Source organism: Mustela nivalis (assembly GCF_964662115.1).
Source record: "Mustela nivalis genome assembly, chromosome: 2".
Taxonomy (NCBI): domain Eukaryota; kingdom Metazoa; phylum Chordata; class Mammalia; order Carnivora; family Mustelidae; genus Mustela; species Mustela nivalis.
In genome coordinates this window covers 171,944,483-171,963,277 of record NC_139021.1, presented here as the reverse complement: position 1 = coordinate 171,963,277, position 18,795 = coordinate 171,944,483, and the positions used below count along the sequence as shown (strand labels likewise).

The window sequence follows — 18,795 nt, the reverse complement described above, 5'->3', positions numbered from 1 at the left end:
TTGGAGGACTACACTCCCTGGGCAATAGTTTTCCCACAGCAGGCTCCTGAAGTGGTTTTGTGGAGGGCCCTTTCCAACCAGACATCGATGGAAAGACAGGCCTCCCCTAGGCCATCTCCCCTGGGGGAGGGGCAGCATTCATTCCTAGCAAACCGACACCCCTCTCCTAAAATGCTCTCTTCCTGATTTCCCACTTCTACCCTTATATACTCTTACCAAGGGTGAATTCCTTAAGATTTATAAAACTGAGTTCCCCCCTCCTCTCCCCACCCCCTCCAAGACCTTTTTTAATCCACTGAGCCACCCAGGCACCCCCTCCAAGACCTTTTTTAAAGCCTGTATGACAGTCTGGTGTTCACGTCTTCAGTTGACAAAAAATTCTGTTTTAATATACCAGTGTTCACAAGAATGTTCTAATTCAATCCTAAGATTTCAGAGAATGAAGATATATGTCAGGTATTGGATGCTCCAGATTTTAATAAAAGTTACAGATCCTCAGTGTAACCCAAAGGTAATACAAATGTGATTATAAATTCAAGAATGCAAAAGAAAAAAAATATCAGAAAGACAATGCCCACAAGCTACTTACGGTTCTGTTACTGTCCTATTAAGCAAATCAGTATCAAAGAAAGTATGGTGAGAACATGGTCGCTGCAGAAATTATTTACTTTTACCAAACAGTCATTGTTTTCACGCCTGTTCATCTTCTTAACACTATATTTGCTGCCTCCCCAGAGACAGCCTTGTCAATTACATGGTCTTTCTTTCACACTTACGTCAAGGCCAAAAGTAAACTGTTCCAAGCACAATGCAACAGCCTGTTTCTTTTGAAGCAAATAAAATAGAGCCATCATTTTCAATCTTGTCTTTTTTTTTCTTTTTTTTTTTTCTTTTTGCCTGAAATGTGACAGGATAAGAATTAGGCTAAAGAGAGAAGCATGAAGAAACATTTTCTTCCAAGAGGCTGAATGGCACTATCTTAACAATACACTTCCTGAAGGGTAAGCAGTGAGTTCTTTTGTTTACTAAAATACCTCAATCAATTTTTCTTTTAATGACTTTCATCACCACTACCTACATAGTGCTGAAGGACATTTCGGTCCTGAATCGTATCTTTCCTCATGTTCTTTATTGTTCAGAACAAGCACGCACCGTGGTCATGTGATATTCCTTATTAGCTGTAACTGAAGCTTAACGGATATAATTAATGGATTAGTGCAACCCCTCTCTTTAGTTCCTCGGTTCCTTTTATTCTTAAAGAGATGAATTCTAATAGTGGCATTATCAGATTCTAAATACAGTAGAGACAGATTAGAAGTACGAAATGCCCCTTATGACTTACCATGTGGCTTATTGTAGTAATAGAATAAATGTCTGTCCAGAGGGATATTGTCAGATTTTTAGCACTTCCCCTTGACTATCCTTGGAAAGTAGAAATCTTGGTTCCAATATCCTCCTAAGCCACATCCTCGCTGTGTGAGATTGACTAGTCACTTATTTTTTCAATAATGTCATCTGTAAAATTACCCCAGCAAGAACTGTCCAGCCTGCATAATTTCTTAAGTCAATTATGCTCCTGCAAACTTTGATGTTTTGATGTTACACTGCATTCCTAGCGTTTACCTAGGGCTTAAAAAAATGTATGGTACAATTATGGGTAATCTTTATCTTATTTATTTCTCTACTATTTCCTCAGGTTTCTATAATGAACAGGAATTATAATAAGAAGAAAGTTACTTAAAAGAATAAAAGAAAAAAATGTAAAATTAACAAAAATACTTTTGAGGGTCTTATCTACCCCCCACCCTCACCCAATTACATTTTAAAATTCAAAACAGGGACATCTGGCTGGCTCAGGGCATGGAGCACATAACTCTTGATCTTCGGGATCTGGGGTTCAAGCCCCATGTTGGGGGTAGAAATTACTTAAAACACAAATTAATTAATTTAAAAAAATCCACAAATTAATTAATTAAAAAAGTAAAATTCAGAGCAACTTGATGTGTAGAGATTACCAAGATATATCTGAGACCTCTAATCCCAAGAATCCAGATGTAGCATTTGTATCAGATGTTAATAACATTTGTAGAAAGTCTATATGTGGAAAAAGTGAATGAGCAAAAAAAAAAGCAAAACAAATTACAAGCTATCCTGATTCCCAGTGCCCCAGACTGATTAGCAAACCTGGGCTCAACCCAGTTTGATTTAACCAACATGTACTGAGTCCAAGGTACAGCCAAGTGAAGAGGAATGGGGAGATGATGGTAGAATAATGGTAGATGGCAGATAATGAAACTCCCAAACTCATCAGATGGGCAAATGTGCTAGACAGAGGCAGACATGAGACCCTGGAAAATACTACCTAATTCTGACTGGAAAGGTCAAAGGCTTGGGATGCTCTGCTAAGGGGTTTATACTCTAGGGTGGTCTGTGCTCCGTGTTCTTGAACAAATTATTTAGCCTCTCTGGGCATCTGTTTTCTCAGATGAAAACTAGAAAGACTGGATTTTTAAATTTCTAATCACATCCGTCTGTACACTTCCAGGAGTCTATGATTTTAGGGTGTGACAATGATGAGGCTCCTTTATCTAGAACTTCTTTTGCCTGCTTGCCCTAGATTCCAGACCACTCACTGATGTTGTCAGGCTCTGTAACCAAATCCAGCTCTGGGGTGCATCTCCTCCTCTCTTTGCATTGCTTCCTGATTAGTAAACTATGGACGCCCCCAAGTTGCAGATAGAAAACGCAGTGTTTGACTGGGGTTTGTGCAGTCAAGCAGATCTGGTTCAGAGCTCCCACTTTTTCATTATTTCTCTTTAAGGCATATTGATTAAATGTGAGGTGGAGTGGGAGGCAAATGTAAAAACTTGTTAAATTAGCTGTTTTTAGCATTAACTGGCTTTGGCCGTCGTTCTAACTTAAAGGCATCCAGAGTGCTCATACCTTCTTTTTAGTCATAGTGATTTTTCAAGTTTCTGTGAATTTTACACATTAACCTTGAAGCCACATGCTTTTCCGACATTCTTTGAATTCCGTAAATAGATCTAGGGGGTTGGATTCAGGGCTGGCTTTTATGAGCATTACACTCTCAGCAAATCACAACCACTTTCCTTTCTTTTTTAAAGAGCATTATTATTGGATCCATTCAAAGGGGAAAAGCATGTAGCCTGCATTTATGACCCACTCAAGACAAATACCAGAACAAGTTATAAATGTACATGAAGCCATCTTCCTGTTATTCAAACACATGTGAAAGTAATGTTTTAATTTATTCATCCATTTAATTAAAAAAATGTTTATTGAGATCCTGCTGGGTGAAAGGCAAAACATCATTAAACAAAATGACCCATCCTTTCCTGGGAATTTATTTTTTTCTTGTGACATTAAAATGATTCAGCCCTTAAAAATTCTCCAGAAACTGCAGGGGCATGAGGCTGTTGGATGAATCCTAAAGCTGAAAGGAAAACAAATGACTAGAATGTGAAAGAGAAAAGGAAGCTTGAGCAGGGTTTCTCAACTTTAGAGCTATTGACATCCGGGGCTGGATAATTTTTTGTTGGGGAGACTGTTCTGCGTTTTGTAGGATGTTTAACAGCATCCCTGGCATCCACTTACTATATGCCGGTAACACCCCATCACCCACCCCCACCCCCAGTTGCAGCACCCAGAAATGTCTCCAAACATTGCCACAGTTGCCTGGAGTCAGATTCACTCCTGGTCAAGAAGCACTGAGCTAGAATGATTCTGATCATGTCCTATTCACCAAAGTTCATTCCTTCTGCTGTTTAGAGACGGTACCAAAACCCGTGCACCTCCTTCTGTGTACACTTAAGATTTCACATAGAACAAATTGCATTCCTGCATCTCTAGCTCTGCCATCAAGGGGGAATAATAATGGGTAGGCCCTTAATGAAAGGGACTGAAAAGGTGGCTACTGGCCCGCAGTCAGGATTAGAACTGAGTTTTCTTAAATGGGGGTGAATTTGTACTAATACAGCCACACTGTCTGGTGCTGTGTCTTTCGTGACAGAGGTGGTAGGAGCAGTATGGGGGACTGCGGTGTGGTGCCCTCAGGAACTTGAGGCTACAGGTGTCTTGGGAGTAAAATTCAGAAATTAACAGCTTCATGTATTGAGTGGAAATGTGCAAAGAAACTTCTAGGACTGGTTGTCACGCCTGCAGTGTGGATAGAAATCACCTAGGAGCTTGTTGAAAATACAGATTCCTGGGCCCCACTGGCAGAAACTCTGATGTAACAGATGTAGGGAAGGCCTGGGTATCTGCATTTTTTAAGACACATTCAAATGATCCTGATGCATATGGTCCCAGAACTTGTCTTTGGAAGACAGACAGTGCATTGAAGATGAAGAACAGCTGTCCATTTTTGACTATGACCTGATTGGAGTCATTGCCATGTGTTAAGAAAGAATAAGCTCATCAGTGGGGGCAGAAAGGCAAGGTCAACTTGCCTATAATAATGTCAAGAAAGGAGAGTCCCTGGGCAAAGTGGACAGTCCCACATAAGGTCTAAAGGAGCGGGTGACCCTGCCCAAGCACTTAGCTTGTCCCTCCCTTAAGTCAACTGGTGTCCCTGTTGTGGAGAAAAATGGTCTATGTCATTTTGGCCTAATGTCATTAAATATTCAAAATGTGTAAGTAGCTCCTTTTGCCTTCCCTGGGGTATGTCCTATGGCAACTCTCCTTGCTGTGACTTAATAAATGAATATTCTGATTGTATATATATCAGTCTGTGAGCCTGGGTAATGAGTCCTTCCCATAAAATGGTTCTATTCTCAGCATGCTGGCAAATCTCGGTTTCTAAGGCTGGAGTCAGAACTTGGACTGCAGTAAATTAACAAAGGTAAGACCAGTGGTAAAAAAGCCTGGATCTGTAGCACTGGTGTATCTCCATGATGCAAATATTCATCCACCATGGCCAGTTTCAAGCTACTGGCCCAATGTCCGTTTCTGTGGAGTGAGGAGATAGCATGCCATTACGAAGTACTACTGCCATATGTATGCAAGCAATGTAAATAGTCTCAAGGTGTAGGTAGTAAAATAATTATGAAGGGAAGAATGTAGAGTAATTATTCTTTGTTTTTAATTTATTTAATATCATTGTAAGTTAATTTATATAACTTAATTTTAAATAATAGCTAACTTAAACAACCAATTTACAAAAATTCCTGGAGGTTTATCAATTGGCCCTGATGAGCTAGGACAGGTTGACTCCAGCATACCACCAGAAAACCAATCTGTGTGGACTCGTTTGGGTGAACAGGTCACCTTCCCGGGATGACATCTCTGTTTCAAATGTGCATATTCTCTAGAGTTTCTATGTGGATGCAGAACAGCGTCAATCTTATTACCCACTTGAGCTTAAAAATCAGCAACCCAAGCCCATTAATCTCTTAGATGTGTCTAATCCTTTTAAAGTGTGCAAAAAGCTGTCACACACATAATTTCAACCGATTTTGGTAACTATCTCGTGAACTGAGTACAACGATGTCTCCTTCTTTTTACAAATAAAGAAACTAAATAGGGAACAGCTTCATGTTCACAGTTGCTCACACTTAACCAACTAGTCTACAGAAGAGCAGAGAAGCAAGAAAACTACCATTTATTTGATGTCAGCCTTAGACCAGATGTCAACATCTTGTTTAATCCTCCAAGCAAACCTGTAATGTAGACATTATTGTGCAGATTTTAAATATGAGAAAATTGAACTCAGTGATATGATGTAACATATTCAAGATCATATTTCTGGTAAGTCTAAGTCAGGATCAACTACATAGTACTTCTCAAACTCTACTACATCAGAGTCTCACCAGAATCTGCTAAAATACAGATTTTATGGCCCATACTCAAGGATTCTGATTCAGTAAATTGAGGGTCAAAGATAAGAATTTGTATTTCTAACAAGACTTTGGGTAGGTACCCATGATGCCAGGCTGGTCCACTGTTGGAATAGCTCTAAGCTGTACCATGCAGCCCTATTAAGTGCTTCCTAGGAACCCAGGTGTCCCAACTCCTGGTCCTGTCCTCTGTCCACTGCAATACACTGCAACAGTTTCTTCTAACCTCTAAACTAGCCAAAGGATGACACTGTGTATATATTTATAAATGTTTATTACATATAATAAGTCAATGTTCTCATTTATAACAATTAATGTATATTTTCTTCTACTCAATTGACAAACACATAGTGGTTCTGAGCTTTTATATAGACTGATATTATATGGAAAATTTAATGGTCATGAAAACTATTGTATGAAAATATTTTAGAAACCTCCCATGGGGCTTTATTATTAAGTCTCTGGACAGTCCTAGAAATAAGAAATTTTAAGTCAAAATTCGTCATCAATAGTCCATGTAGGAAAAAAATCATGCATGTGTTGCAGAACTTCTGGAATCATCCATGGCAAAGTAGGTTCCTCCAACTTGCATTTTCAAATTTCAGTTTTGCTTCAGGGAAAACTGACTTCTTACTCTGCTGATATTTATACTTGGGAGAGCTGCACTAAGGCAATACTTAATGATAACATTAATTATAATATTTATAAGACATCTTTGCATGAGACTCTCCAATAACTGCAGTCATGTAATCTTTTTCTCAGTGTGGGCTCAAGAGAGATGGGATTATCAACTCCATCTTTGAGATGACAAACCTGCAATTCTACGCAGACCTTAGGCGTCTTGCTGAAGGTCATTCACAGACTTAGCCGGCAAAAGAGAATCAGGACGTAGACCTCAGGAATCCCACTCAGGATAGCCCCAGTTATACAACCACTGATTCATTTAACAGATGAAGACTGTCTGCACAGAGGGTCAGTATAAGTGTGAATGCCGAACAGGGAGATTCAAGCCAATCGGCTTGGTTACTTGGTAACAGCTCCAGGGAAAGGACAGGAGAGGAGTCAAACTCTTGTCTAAAATTAAACTATTGGTTTGAACCACTCATTTCTCTTTATTTTCATTATCACAGAAAAATATGAGTTGGCATTTATTCTTTCTAGCTTACCAAATCTGACCTGGGAGAACCTATTACAGCTTCTGAAAATGGATGTTTTATTAAAATAGCTTTGGTTCAATGTATCATATTTGTACATGAACAGTTGGGAGGCCATTCAAATAACAGGGCCCCATGAATGCTTACTCAATTAAGATTATAATTTAATGATCTCTCTCAGTTTTTGCCCCACCCCCACTATTCTTCCCTTTGCCATCCTCTTAAAATACCAAGTATCCCCGGTGAGCATTCATTTTGTCCCCTGCTCAAGGGTGGTGCATCAACTCACTGTATCTTCCTAGAATGTTCATTTCACGGATGACTGAAAATAGTGACAGTGTTTTACCCCTTCCAAATGATGAGCGCCTTTATGACTTGAGGAACTTGGATTCTTTTTATGGTTCAGATCTCCATCGTTATTAGAAAGCATGAATCACATCCAGAGATTTCCAAAGTCTAGGCTTTACATTGGTGGGAAGTGTCCCTATTTATCAGGTGCCCAAGCCCATCCCTACAGGCCCAGGAAGAGGCTGGACACACGTTCATGGGCGCAGCCCTGGGTATGAATTTGGGAGGAGGCGGAGTTCTCAGGCTGCAGTGAAAATCACTCTCAACTCTGCCCCCTCTTCTCCTCCCCTTGACACTGAATTAGTTCAGGCCGCTCTCCCGTCTACAACATGCCATGTGCCTCACATACTCGGGGGCCCCCATCAGCCCTCAAATGTGAATTGTTCTCACTATTGCTTTGCAGTCTTTAAAGAGCATCGAGCTTCTCTCCCTCCTAATCAGCTTTCCTCTGCTGCAACATAGATGTCTTCAGGTTAAAAACCTTCCATGCTTAAAAACCTTCGATGGTTCTCTACTAGTTCCACGAATTTTTCTCCAAGTGTGTTACAATGACCCGGGGGCCTCTTCATGCAACTGCACATTATCAGGATCCACCTGAAATCCAGTGTCTCAGACCCTTTAGGAGCTGGGCCTGAGAAGTGTACGAGGACAAACTCGACAGGTGTCTCTATTACAGTCTCTATTAATAGTGTGAGACTTCCTGACCTGTAGGATATTGTCCATATGCCTTTGGAGGACTTTTGTTACCTCTTAAAACTGGGCTCCGCTGTCTTTCCAGTCTTACCTCCTGCCACAAGGAATCGCTGATACTCCTTATCAGAAAAAAATCTGTGAAAGTCTTTGAAATGAGGTTAAAAAAAAAATTGGGGGCATCTTGTCTAGCATACCCTTTGGGCTAGTCGTGCCTCTCGTTGGCATTGAGCTATTTTACAACTCTGCCTGTTCCATAAAATTGATAATGATGCATGGAAATGCACCTGAATCATGTCTAGTGGAAAACAGCTGATTCTTGCTCTGTGGATAAACCCGTTTTGCATCTGCTTGAAAGCTCACTTCGGCACTCCTCACTGCCCACTGTGTGGCTCTCTGAATTCTCCTTGGAGCCGGTTGTAGCATCTTTCCGGTTTCCTCATTAATTAAAAATCAAATAAAATATTTGACATGTGTTCATTTCATATCTGCATGAGGGCTTGACCTCACCTTTCAAAGAATTATCCCTTAACACTAGAAACATGCTATAGTTTCTCCAGTGTCTCTGTGGTGGGGGGTATGGTTTCCTCTGCCTCCTGCCTGCCGGACCCATCAGTTTGTCCAGTAAAGTCCCTCTCACCCTTCAAGGTTCCGCAAAATTGTCAAGCATCAGCTTCTCTATCCAACTTCAAGCCTAACCCACTCATCCACCCATCCCCAACTGAGCCTGAGTCTCAGTGTCCTTCTACTCCTTGTTCCCGGCCTGTCTGAGCATTTCTCACATCAGATTCCAGGTGATACTTCCAGGAACTGCTCAAAGCCCAAGGGCACAAATATGACCACTTCTCTACTCAAGCCCCTCCAGACTTCATTTTCTTAATCTATAAAATGGGGATAATATCAGCACTGACTTCACAGGGCCACTGTCAGGGTTAAACGGGTTGATCCATGAAAACTCTTAGAGTGCCAGCTGGTGTATAGTCAGTTTTGAATAAATGTTAGCTATCACCATTTTTATATTATATTATATATGAATATAATATTATTTAATATATATTTATAATATAAATATGATATATATTTATATTATATTATATTTTTCTAATAAGTAGCTTTAGATCCCCCTTGTCGTAGGTGGCAGAAATTGCTAGCTGTCCACAAAATCTGCTTCCTGGGGCTCTATTTCTCAGCCCCCATTCTATGGGTACGATCAGAAACGGTATATGCACATTTCAAGTCTGGAGCATAAAAATTCCCATCTGTGTTCCTCCAAGCCATCCTCTGTCATGGGCTGCAATAGAGACTTCAGTGATGGGAATAACCTTGGAAACAAAATGTTAAAAATGGCAGATGTGCTGTCAGCCAGGTTCCTGAATGACTGCCTACAGCAGCACTCGCCCTTCCTCTCTCTGTCATTAACGCCACAGAAACTACAGTATATTCCTCTGTAAGGTTTCCTTCTCCCAAGGCTTTGCTGAGCACAAAGATGGGTCCATTTTCTTCTAACACCAAATGGAAACAGAGGCTACTTAGACCATTTCCACAAGATGTTACAGTCCCTTTCATGATGCTTTTTTACTAGTCCGATGCACACATGCAATGGGTTTTTATAGGATGACAACCCTCTTTGTCAGGGCCAACCTTAGCCAAGGAGGTGCTGCACTTGTTCCAAAGTTACAACTGTTCGTGATTAGCTCTGGCAGTCCCTGCACAGAGCCAGGGGCATATGGGCTCCAAGTGTGTCTCTCATTTCAGGGTCTGCCACTTTACAGAACCAGAGGTACCGGCTCCCACTTTAGCTGGACGACCTGCCCCCCAAAGAGTGAGGCAGATTTTTGAATCTCGGGAAATACAAAGATCTCTTCACTCTTCTCTTGAACGCTGCTCATTTATGTAATGAAGAGTGACCATCTACCGGCTTGTCTTTGAACCAAGCGATCTTCATCGTGGGACGATCGAGAAGCTAGAGTTTCGGGTTCAGCCTCCAGTGAGTACTGAGGCTGGATGCTGTCTTGCCCAGCACCCTTTTACATGATTACTATTACATCTTTTTTCTACAGTGAATATCTCAGCAACAGAAGTAATACATAGGATTTGGAGAAGAAAACACAATTACTATGTTTATAGGGGCCCAAGGAGGGTAGCTATTCCTGGACGCCCTTACTGGCTTTTGCTCCATACCCACGCCCTTCTGGTAACTAGATGTGACGGTACAGTACAGCACTTGGATCAGCCCTTGGCACACGGTGAACCCTCAGGAGATGTCCCCTTCCGCCGTCATCCCGGGTGGAGGGCCATGACCTGTAGTCCTTGTCTCTGGCATTGTCAGAGCAAGAATATGGACCACTGTGCAGGGTACATTCTCCAAAGTCCGTGTGGGAATAAAGGTCTCAGCCTTAAGGGGGTCCTCTAGTCCCCGCAGTAGAGACTTCAGTCGGGTGCTTTGTGAACTTCTGCCGAGTATTTCAGAGCAGGTACCGAAGGGGTAAAGCAGTTACTCAGGAGTATGTCCTTTCTGTCAGCCAGCCTGACCTCCACGTACACTTCTGCCCTCATCTTCCCTTCAGGGGGCTCTGCCCCTACATGCTTGTTGCCCCCCTCTTGCTCTCTCTCTCAGAAGCTGTGAGCGTGGGGGAGAAGACTGCAGTTTTGCCAACCCTTGGCAGGAATCTCTCTACTTTATTTCATTTAGAGGACGGATTCCACCAGGCCCTTCAGCTGTGCAGAGATAATGGCATAAAGCATTGTCTCTGCAATTAAGAGCCAGGCTAGTCAGCAGCATCCTCATCAGAATGAGGTTTCTTTCCAAAAGGTAAAGAAGCAACTCTATTACTCTTGGCAATGACTCAGTGTGTGTGTGTGTGTGTGTGTGTGTGTGTGTGTGTGTGTGAGTGGCAGAGAGACAGAAGCAGGCAGCTGTGAGGGGAAAGGAGGGATAAATGCGTGTTCTATGCAATGAACACAGAAAATTTAAGCACCCTTTCACGATCCAGTTCTAGACCTAAACACCGTGTTATGAGAAGTCGGCCTCTCTGTGTGTATAGGTTTTTCCCCCGTCTGTGAGCATTTTATTTCCTCAGTCTGCTGGGCAGTTACTTAGAGAGCACTTTCCAGAGAGGATGATACAGCACAGTAAATGGCCCAAGGGACTGCTCTGTTCAAACCTAAATCAAAAGTCGTTAACACTGTCTGATGGCCATTTGGCAGACTCGGGGAAAGGCGTTCACAGCAGCAGCTACCACCTCCTCGGCTCCTGACAGCTCTGGCCTGCAGACCAGGTCAGAATTGACCCAGTCCTGTGCAACCAGAATTCTGCCTGCCAGCCCTGGAGAGCCACAGCTCCAGAGACCACACGGTCTGAAGGGGACCCGAGGCCTGACACGCCCATGCAGGGACAGTGAGCTGGAAGAGCTGAGTATTTAGGAGCAGAAGATCATCTCATTACCACACTTATTTGGCCCCCAAAATGTCTACTTTAAATCTTTTTTTTTTTTTAAGATTTTATTTATTTATTTGACAGAGATCACAAGTCGGCAGAGAGGCAGGCAGAGAGAGAGAGAGGAGGAAGCAGGCTTCCTGCCAAGCAGAGAGCCCGATGCCGGGCTCTATCCCAGGACACTGGGACCATAACCTGAGCCGAAGGCAGAGGCTTTAACCCACTGAGCCACCCAGGCGCCCCTACTTTAAATCTTTTTGAGATACATCCCTAGGTAAGAACAGGAGAACAAATATCTTTGCTCTCTTCATGCCTAATACATTAAAATATATTTATCAACTCAGAATGGACTGAAAATGATATATAATTGTCTGATATCTATCTATTAACTGGGTTTTAAGGATTGGCTTATGAAGACTCCAGTGAAGGAGGAGGACAGGAGAGAGAGTGTACAAATAGCTCTATTTTTAAATAAGTATAAATGTTGTTGAGCGCTAGCAGGGAGTTAACAGGGTACAGAGAGTGAGAGGAACAGGGGGAGAAAGCTGACGCTGCGCAAGGAGGCTTCGGAGCCGAGTCCTGAAGGACGGGAAGGAGGCAGCTTGGCCAAGAGGTAGGACAGCAGGGGTAGGGACTTGGATGCAGGAATGGGTTTAGTCCATCAAGGACCCCAAAAAACGCCCCAGGGTGACTGGCACTCGTTAGTCAGGAGGAGGGGGGTAAGCCAGAAGGGGAACACATAAGGGAGAGATAGGGGAAGCCAGGGTGAGCAAGCCGGGGCAAGCAAGCACCACGGCAAGAATGGACTGAAGCTACATGGGCACCATGTGGAGAAGAACTTTCCAGCAGTTCGAGCCATCCAGATGGAACGGCTGCTCTGGCAGACGAAGTGCCCAACCGCCAAAGCTCATCTCCGCTGTTCTCAAAAATGTGCTGCTCCATTCCTCCAGTCTGGAGTTCAGCTTCACGAGTATCCTTATCACACGTCGTCTTGTTAGATTCAATCCCTCCCTCCGGCCTGACTGGCTCTTTCCAGATAAGCACGTCCCCTGATGGTCTCATATGGAAGCCAAGGATGGAACTGTCTGCTAGAGCAGGGCTGAGCCCAGCTGGCCGCTGAACCCGCCCTCCAGCAGAGGGGAGAGGCTGTGCTTAGGGCTGTGACGCAGAGGGCTCGGGCTTTAGACAGGGAGCGGATGACCTTCACTCTCCGCAGTTCCTGACCGGGTCTACGAGATCTGTGTGCATACATCACAAAGGACAACACACATTCCGACACTAGTGGGTTTTTAGGGGAACGTGTCTTCATGAAGGTTCAATATGTAGATATGCAGAAAGCAAATTTCTTTTTGGGGGGGGGGTAGTATTTAAGCATAACATTTTTATTTTCGTGAATCAATATTTCTTTTTATGTCAACAACCTATTTCTGAGAAGTGTCCGGTAGGCCTGCGATCTTGTCTATAATTGCTTCAGCATCTGGACCCTGGGGTTGGAGGCCAGCCAGGCAGCCACTCATCACCCAGGGAGAGGGGTGTGTGATAACTGTTATGCCGTGGGTCCCTTTTCAATCCAGAAGATGTTTTCATTTTTGCTACCATTAGAATGTTCCTATTTAAGGAAGCCGAGCTTTCAAAACCAGCATTGTGAAGAAGCGCTTACCTTAAGCATGCATGCACCATAGGCAGAACCGGTTCTTTCTGGCCATTGTGGCGCCTGCAGCCACAGGTCCGTATTTTGCACTCTGGGCAAGTCCACCTGCCTTCCCACTGCTGGGGATCACCCGGAGCCGGGAGCCTCTGGCTTTGGAAACTCGTTCTCCTCAGTGCAGATGTTTACACTTTAGTTTCCTCATTTACAGAATTAAGAGACACAAGATTTGTCTCATCATAAAAATATTAATTAAAAAAAAAATCATCCTGTCTGCTGAGTTTACAGAAGAGTTCCAGAAGGCAGCTGCTAGTGGGCCCATGGGACCACGCAGCACACACGCTGCTGCCTCAGAGGGGCCCCGCACTTGCCTCTCTGGGCTCCCGCCGCCCGTTCCCGCAGAGGCTTTTGTTAGCAGAAATCCCCCAGGTAAGGAATGGGCTGTGGTGAGGGGCCACTTCTGTGCGATTCTATTTCTCAAAGCCTGGTCCGCAGGTCACCTGCACCGGAATCACTTGGGGCAGGACTGGGGAGAGGCTTATTTGAAGGGAAGACGTCTGGACTCCAGCCCAGCCTAGTGAGGGAGCGTCTCTGAGGCGGGAATCCAGGAGTCTGCTTTATTTGCTAAGTCACACATGTGAGTTTTAGATATACTGAAGATTGAGAACCACTAGTATTACTTTTCTTAGATGAGATTTTTGGTTTATTTTTAGTCTAGTAATTAAAGTAATGGCAGACAGTGCTTCCTCTATGTTAGTCATTGTTCTAAATACTTCTATTTACATACATACTAATTGGACCCTTACAAAACTGTATGGCACAAGTCTATTAGAATCCCCATTTTATAAGAATGGACAGAAATGCAGAGAGGTTAAGTAACTTGCTTAATATCACACAGCCAGGATTCAAACCCAGGCAGAGTCTGGTCCAAAGTCCACACATTTAACTCTAGACAGGCTATTTTATGCCTCGGTTTTCTATAATACGACCATATCCCCCCGTGCCGCACCCACATGGCAAACACCTCTTCTTTCAAAACTAACTTAGCCTATTTGCCTCTGTGAATCTTCTTCCTTCCCCCCATGAGGCAGAATACTTCCTTCTATCATGTGTGAAAGGGAAGATGGGAGCACAGGCAGGTAGCAGAGCTGCAATCTTGCCTCGTGGCCTTACCCCTGACACTGCGACATCTACTACTTGTTAGTATTGGCATCAAAACCACAGTTCCTGGGTTGTTAAAAGGGACCCTACCTCACAACATTCACTGGCACTGAGTTTGTCTGTCATTCAAACTGTGAAAACCCACGCCAGATTTCTTGGGCGTGAAGTAAAAGTTCCCCTCATTACTCATCAGAGAAGCTCCAGGTGAAAGGCTGACTCTTGTCTATTGAAGAGGTGAATGAATGAAGGAATGAATGAACAAATGAATGAATGAATTCTGCATGTCATTCTCTGGTGTCTCATCAGTGCCCTGGGGAATCAAGCTTCCTGTTCTTATCACACCTCCTTTCCCTTAGCAAAGGTCCTGCTTTGCTAAGGAGGGTCATTACCCCTCCTTGGCGGGTGGAAATGTGTTGCCTCACATCCTGATGCCTCCTGTCATGTGGTGCTTTTATCCGAAGTAGAGGACAAACCCTCCTAAATTGTCGGATCTATCCCACAATAGAGCTGGGACTTGGGCATTATTATCATTCTCATTGTGTGTGCAGAACCAGTAGAACCGAGGGAAGGTTAATGAACCTGCTCAAGGTCACCACACCTGAGCAGCTCCGCCAACCTCGGAAGCACCTTCCTCACCCCCAGACTCTCCCTTCCATCCCCCAGTCTGTCCCGCAGTCCAGGAGTCCTTCCTGCTCTCCTGGACCCCTACTGCCATTTGCTTCAGTGCCCACCAGCAAGCTCTGGTCACTGGTGCGTTTCCTGGTATCGGATACTCTTTCACTCCCAACAAGTACGTTTCCAGCGTGACAATCACTCCATCAGCCACTCAAAGCAGGAGCACTTGAAAGGAGGATGGCTATTTTCCATGAGAACAATTATTTATGTGCACAAATAATCGTGCACATAATTGGCTAATGGAGAGTGCAATCGGCCACATGTGGGCATAATTAGCCACTTGCCCCTCATTTGGAGGGTATAATTATCAAAGCAGGCAATTTTATATCTGCGGATAATTGTACATGCAGAAGAGAATGGCGGAGAGGAAATCCGGTCCTTAATTACTTTTCATGTCATTATTTTCAGAAAAGCATTTGAAGATAAAGGTAACTTTCTGCTTGCAGTTGCCTGCTTGGATCAAGTGTCAGATCTAGTCGTGAGGAGAAGGCGGAGAGCAGGGCACAGGGAAGAATGCGCCAGGATTTTGTGTACGGAGCTGAAGTCTGAAGCTTCCTCGCCAGAAACACCCCAGCAGCCAATTACCCTGGACATTACACCGAGGCCCACCTAGTGGTCAGCCATCTGCCTACGCAGACAATAAAGCTCGGTTTTTATCCTTCTCCATTATTGTGTATCATTTTTGCTTTAGCAGTTTTAACGTTTTCCTCACTTTGTGGTTTTATAATCTCAGAAACACCAGTTGGCTTGGCACAGCAAGTGATTCTGTTCGCTGCTGGAAGTGGGTCATTTAAAATGCTTTAACAATACCTTTAACTAGTCATTCATCTGGGGATGTACACAGAATAATAAATTGAGAACACGTCTCTTTGTGGTTTTTCCAAGACATTAGATGACAGAGATTTTAAAGTCTCTGCTGTGCCCCCTGCATTCTGGTTTAAACAGCTCTGCAAAAACTTTCCCACTCTCCCACTCAATCACACAAAAATACACTTGCTAACAGCAGATCCTAAAAATACATGTCACATGCAAGCACAAGGGAAATTATTTCTTAACATGAATTGACTCTTTAGGAATATGCAAGCTGAGTAATTTTTTAAAAAGAAACTCCAAATCTCCTATTACACTCTCCTTCATCTCCATCAGAGCCCTGTCTTTAAGGGGGAGGGGGCTGGGATGCACAGCGGCTGGGGGACAGGCTTTTTGGCATTAGAAAGGTGTGGGATTCAAGCTTGACTCTGCCACTTGCCAGATGTGTGAATCTGGATAAGTTATTTAAAATTTCTGATTCCATTTCCTCCTCTGTTAAATGGGATGCTGTTCTGAAGGTTAAAAGGAATGCAGGTAAGGTACCTAACACAGTGCTAAGGGCTCAGATAGGTGGTACCTATTATGAATATTAAGAGCCTCATTTTTTAATCCATAGCATCCCTAACCTGTATCAGTCACATGACACTGTATGTCCTATGTCCAGGCCTTATCTCCTACTAAATGGATAGAAACGCTGTCTTACACGTCTTGAGAGTCCACCCAGCATCATGCCCGTAGAAGATGCTCAGCAACTTGCGATGGACAATGGCGCAGAACATCCCGACTTCTCCCTCTGACATTCACTGACCTTGAGCACAATGTCACACTGCCCTCTATGGCTTCAGGACCTAGATCATAAGCTCCAGCCTCCACAACTGTCTCCACGGTCACCCTCCTAGCTGGAGGGGTCCTTCTAATGTCTGTGCGCACTCTCTGGCTTCAAGACCTCAGCCATCACTGCACTCGAGCCGCTCTTCAGACTTTGTTACCCCTCATCGCTGAGGCACTCAGGATCATGAGTTTCCTTGGGCCTCGTCATGTCGCCTTCCTTACCTTCCACCTTGCAGGGCCCGGCCGTGCACACCTCTTCCTGGCTCTGCCTTCAATGCCTTCACGTCGATAGCTTGAAACTAGTCACTGTAGGAGAATTTATGCCACATGAGCCGCACATATTACAAATCAAGGCTCCCCCTACCCCCACCCCAGGAAGGCCAGTGGTTAGCTATTTTCCAGTATAATACTGCACGTGTGTGCATATATTTATAGATAAGCCCCAATCCCTTCTCAGCTCGTTGTTGTCTATCATCCCCTGCTGACTCCTGACCTTCCTATTTTGTATTCCAGAGTCATCTCTCCCAATACACGTAACTCCGTTCTTCCACACCATGTCCTCTGATGGTCTGCTCCTTCCCTTTTCCAGCCTCTACTTAGGGGTAACTTGAACATTCTCCTCGGATCCCGTTCATTCCCTCTGTTTCCCATCTCTCATTAACTCCTCGTGCGCTCCCCTCAGCGGACAGCTCCTGATGCCTGCATCATAGGCAGTGTTTTAAATGTGGTAGACACTGTCTGTCTGCAGTTACTGTTCTGACATTCACATGATCTCTTTAAGAGAAGGAGAGAAAGGGGCGCCTGGGTGGCTCAGTGGGTTGAGCATCTGCCAGGGTCCTGGGATCCAGCCCCAGCTCTGCGTGGAGCCGCATTGGGCCGGTGGCACAGCAGAGAGCCTGCTTCTTCCTTTCCCTCTGTGGGCTGCTCCCCCCACTTGTGCTCTCTTTCTTTGTCTGGCAAATAAATAAATAAAATCTTTTTTTTTTTTAATGAAGATTTTATTTATTCATTTGAGACGGAGACAGCGAGCACAGGGGTGGAGGGGCAGAGAGAGAGAGAGAAGCAGGCTCTCCGCTGAGCCAGGAGCCAGACGTGGGGCTCCTGGGGCTCCATCCCAGGACTAGGAGATTATCATCTGAGCCAGAGGCAGGCACTTAACCATCTGAGCCACCCAGGTGTCCCTAAATACATAAAATCTAAAAAAAAAAAAAAAAAAAAGAACAAGAAGAAGAAAAAGAGAGAAAGAGGGGTCACATGCAGGTCTTTTAATGGTTGGTCCGTTGATCCCTTCAGAATTTTTTAACTCAATATTAACACTAATGTAACGCTTCTAGCAGTGATTTTCACGTGGCATTTGACGCTGTTTTCACCCATTGCAGAATGGAGTTCTCTATTGCGCATGCTCGTACAGCCCTAACCCTCGTCAGCCTCGAAGTACCTACCAAAACGGTTACAGCTCTCCCCTGAAAGAAGAAAATCACAAGTATTGCGTTTCTTTAAAAATCACAAATCTAGGGGCGCCTGGGTGGCTCAGTTGGTTGAGCAACTGCCTTCGGCTCAGGTCACGGTCCTGGAGTCCCGGGATCGAGTCCTGTATCAGGCTCCCAGCTCCATGGGGAGTCTGCTTCTCCCTCTGACCTTCTCGCCTCTCATGTTCTCTTTCACTGTCTCTCTCTCAAATAAATAAATAAAATCTTAAAAAAAAAAAATCACAAATCTACAGTGAGGTGCTTACCCCAGAGTAGTGTTGCTCAAAGTTGTCCATACAGAGCCCACGACAGACGCTCAGTGTTCCTCTGGAACATTCGCTGAACCGGGGCCTGGGCCAGAGGGGGCGGAGGAGAAGAAAGGGTACAGCCAGGCAGGAAAAGGAAAGGTATGGCAGGGGATGAAAAAGAATGATTCTGAAGGGCATTGCGCCCTGTTCTCTGGGACAGCGCTGCACATGGCTAAGTGGGAGACTGCAAACTGAGCTGTGTCCATTTGGCCTGCACAGTCCTTTTGAGGGATTTTACCCAAAAATGGAGATTTCTGGCTTTTTCTGGGAAATCTTCAATATTGGCCAGACTGGTCCTGACTCTCTGCATGGGAACACAATTGGCCGGGAATGAGTAGCAGCTGCCCCTTTAAAACAGGAAAGCACTCTCCAGCTGGAGACAGCCCACAGCCCCCACCCACCCACCCCAA

The 18,795-nt window shown here is 44.2% G+C and overlaps 1 long non-coding RNA gene across 1 annotated transcript; it reads right to left on the bottom strand.

Annotated features, from left to right (window-relative positions):
* Positions 1-684: 684 nt before the first annotated feature.
* LOC309860035 lies at positions 685-18,385 on the bottom strand. Its single transcript, XR_014309107.1, has 4 exons — positions 18,344-18,385; positions 16,831-16,914; positions 13,144-13,302; positions 685-897 (listed from the first exon to the last, which is right to left on the bottom strand). It is a non-coding gene; the product is annotated as an uncharacterized lncRNA (long non-coding RNA).
* Between the last annotated feature and the right edge of the window lie 410 nt (positions 18,386-18,795).